Source organism: Ochotona curzoniae, unplaced genomic scaffold, assembly GCF_017591425.1.
Source record: "Ochotona curzoniae isolate NIBS_2020 unplaced genomic scaffold, NIBS_Ocur_1.0 scaffold_1852, whole genome shotgun sequence".
NCBI classification, from domain to species: domain Eukaryota; kingdom Metazoa; phylum Chordata; class Mammalia; order Lagomorpha; family Ochotonidae; genus Ochotona; species Ochotona curzoniae.
In genome coordinates, this window is record NW_024467087.1 from 36,133,631 (window position 1) to 36,137,700 (window position 4,070).

Here is a 4,070-nt window from a genome sequence, read left to right on the forward strand (position 1 = left end):
TACTTGACACCTGGCTTTGGTTTAGCCAAGTTCTGGTTATTGCAGTTATTTTGGAAGAAAATCAGCAGATGGAAAATAATTCTGCCATCTCTCTATCTCCATCTCTTCCTTCATCCATCCCTCCATTTCCCTCTGCAGTCCTATTTTTTTCCTTTCAAATACATCTTTAGGGACTGATGGGGTGGTATAGCAAGCTAATCCTCCGAGACCTTGTGGCACCGGCATACCGTAAGGGCACTGGTCCATGCCTGGCCACTCCACTTTAGATTCATCTCTCTGCTTGTGGTCTGTGAAAGTAGCAGAGAATTGCTTAAGTCCTTGGGATCCTGCACCAACATAAGAGACTTGGAGGAAGTTCCTGATTCCAACTTTGGAATCAGCTCAGCTCTGGCCATTGCAGCTATTTGGGGCATGAATCAGCATTCTCTCTCTGTAAAATCTGCCTATCAAATAAGAAAATTTTTAAAGATTTTTTAAAATAAAGGAATAGTGATATAATGCTAGGATAAGGCACACTTACTAGGAATTGGAAAAGGTGGGTGTCTGGCAGGGCCTTCAAATCTCCATTTGTAACAAGATCTAAGTATGATGGTTACTTTTATTTGTTGTCTTGAGTAAGCCACAGTACTGTGATAGTTATTCAAACAGTATTCTAAATAATTTTTTGCTTGGGGACTACCATTTGAATCAGTAGGCTTTGAGTGAAGCAGTTTACCCTCCATAATACTTGGTGGACCTGACCTAATTAGTTGAGGCTGTTTCAGGAACTTTTCCCCAAGGAAGAGGGGACTTTTACAACTCACTGTATTTGGGCCTAAACTGCAGGTCTTTGTTGCATCTCCAGCCTGCCAATGTTCACAGATTTTGAAGTTGCAGGCTCCACACATATATGAGCCAATTCCGTAAAATTAACACACACACAAACACGCATCCTATTGTTTCTGTTCCTTTGGAGAATCCTGACTAATATGCTAGATAGTGATGAAAATGCAATTCCATGGATTGCTGTTGAACCTTTTACAGGTGTGCTTGTCTCATTTTTGGACTATACATATGAATTCATTAATTGAAACAGCTACACTTGTTTCATATTATTTTTGCGTTCCTGGGTTTATATAAACATTTTCATTTTTTAGTTGAGAAGACATATATACAGAGAGGAGGAGAGAGAGAGAGAGAGGAAGATCTTCCATCTGATGATTCACTCCCCAAGTGGTTGCAACAGGCTGGTGCTGTGCCGATCCACAGCCAGGAGCCAGGAGCTTCTTTCAGGTCTCCCACACAGGTGCTGGTTCCCAAGGACTGTCCTCTATTGCTTCCCCAGGCTACCAGCAGAGAGTTGGATGGGAAGTGGAGCAGCCAGGATTAGAACTGGAGCCCATTTGGGATCCCGGTGCATGCAAGCATGCAAGGCAAGGACTTTAGCTACTAGACTACCATGCCGGGCCCATGAATTTTCTAGTCTTCCTTTAATATGTGTATCAATCAATCAGTTATTCACGATGAGGGAATTGCTGCAACACAAGACACATTACCTGATAATATAAATTCTAGCAATATGACTCTTTTTGGATTGTTAGCGGGAGTGATGATAATGATTGATGAGAATGTTTATTCTATGCTAGAAAATACTGGGTATTTTGTTCTGATTGAAAACAATGAAGTGATTCCTTGTGTCTTCACTATAGCTTTAAGCAGTAGCTACTATTCCAAATCTCATTTAACATGAGAAATATGTGTTTTAGTTTTTTGCTTTAATAATAAATACATTGGGGGGGCGGGGGGAGGGGGGTCCAGGCCTGGGAGGTGTCTCTATGTAGGTGGTCCGCGGCTGTTCCTGGTTAGTGACAGGCCCCGAGGCACACGCCTGCCTGTGAGGCTGCCTTGCCAAGGCCCTCACAGTACGCTGGCCCTGCAACTGGCCATGGGCAGGTGCCTGCACCGGGTCTCCGTGCTCGCTGGTGACTTCCCCCACCGGCCTCAGGGGGCTGACCGAAACCGAACTGGTAATGGAGCCTTGATTTGTCCCTCCAATGGTGTTAAAAGTGTTCTGCTAGCTTTACTGAGTAATAGTGCTCGCATTCAGAATGTTTCTCCCCGGCCCCCTCTGGAATCTCCTATCACAGTTTTTGTTATACATGAAGTCCGATACCTAACGAATACTCGTGATTGGCTTTGTGTGAAGGGAGCCGGCAGATGGTAGGTGAGAGCTGACAGCCCATAGCGCGTGCACGTCCCTAATACACAATAAAGGTAAGCATGAATCCTGTGATGGCGGGCTTGCTGGTCAGCCCCTCAACGTCCATAGCACCACCGATGGTTTTGAAGAGGTTTGGTTGGTTCTGAAGGGTTAGTAGAAAGAGGGGCTTAACATACATGTTTCTTTGTTTTTTCCAAAAGGATTCAATGGATTGGTAATACATGCAGCTTGCTTTGCACCTGCCAAGATTTGGAACAATGGTGTGCATTCCTTGTATTGTCATTTCCATTCTGCTTTGGGTCTACAAGAAATTCCTGGAACCCTACCTATACCCGCTGGTTTCCCCTTTCATGGCGCGGATATGGCTAAAAAAACAAACAAACAAAAACAAAACAAAACAAAACAAAAAACACTGAAAGTTGCCAGTGGACTGTAAGGGAGCAGACAACAGACACAAATGGATTAGCAAGCAAAGGACCGACAAAAATCGCCAATTAAAAGAAAGACTGAAGTGATTTCCCCCCTCCCACGGGCTCGTGGTGTCTCTAAAACGGACCTGATAATATTAAGCCTCTTTCTCACCCCTGTCTCTCTGACCTTTTTTGTCGGAGACCAGAACTCAAGAGAGCTAGTTCAGGTATTCCCCTGGCCCCCTGGTATTTATACATAAGTGTTGCTAGTTATATGGAAAGACCTCGATCCTGAGTTCGCTTACTCAGTAACATAGATTTCGTTTCTGTTATTGCATTTTAAGTCATGTGAATAAACAGAAGGTTTGTGTCAGCAGACACTCAGGTGTTCCTAAAATCAGTACTTCAAGGTAGTCCGCTAGCATTCTTTCATCCATTTATGTGAATCTGACTGCAGTGGGCTCCAGTCTCTTTGGGTTCTTATTATTTGAGCAGAGTAAAGAATTTTTTTTTATTATTGTGAAACAGTACAGATGATAGTGGGATGTGAAACGGAGAAGGACTATCCAGCCCAGAGAAGCTGTGTGCAGGGGAGAGGAGTAACTGCTGCTTAATACTGTGGGGAAGGTAGAGCAGACGGGGCATACGAGGAACTATGAGAAATGAAACTTCTTTTGCATAAGTATCTAATTTGTGTTGTAAACTTCTAACCATTGCATTCCTTCTGTTCCTACAAATGTATTAAATAATTATATTTAACTTTTAAGAAATGTGTTGTATCCTTATTTTACAGAGTATAATGAAAGCGACAAAATGGAAATTGCTAAGGGTTGTGTATCCTTCAACTAAAGATGCCCAGCCTTGAATCCACCTGCATCTCCCCCTAAAGTGCATGACCATAACTAGTGTTCTGTTATGGCTGAGACCAGCACAGGACAAGGGGCTTACTCCATGTCTTGGTGTTGATCACCAGAAACAGATCTTGCTTTCTTTGCTGTTACAATCTTTTTAAAGGCTTTAGTTGGAATCAGTTCCTCCAGTATCAAACAAGAAGGAAAAATAATGGGACAAGAAATCACCTGAAATAAAATCAAACTGTTATTTTCTTCCCTTTCTCGAAGTTTCTCACCAACACAGAAATAACACTGTAGCTTATGCTTTGGGCAAATTCTCACTCATTTTTCTTTCTCAGATACATTTCTAGATATACTCTAAGATAGACATGCTCTTTGGTTTGCTCAAATCATTTCTTTCATGGGAGGTACTACAAGTGCCAGGCATTTTTATAGGTTCTGTCCTCCTTTGTCCCATCAGGAATCTCTAAGGAAGGTATTAATATTCCCACTTTATCCATGATTAATTGTGAGCACTATCCTTCGTCGAGTCATATCAAGTCAGGAGAGGGAATGCACTTTTCTCTCTTCCCCTACAATATAACTATATGCTTCTCTTTAGACGAT

The 4,070-nt window shown here is 42.5% G+C and overlaps 1 pseudogene; it reads left to right on the top strand.

Annotated features, from left to right (window-relative positions):
• Nucleotides 1-2,457: 2,457 nt before the first annotated feature.
• LOC121169028 lies at nt 2,458-2,710 on the top strand (annotated as a pseudogene).
• Nucleotides 2,711-4,070: the final 1,360 nt, after the last annotated feature.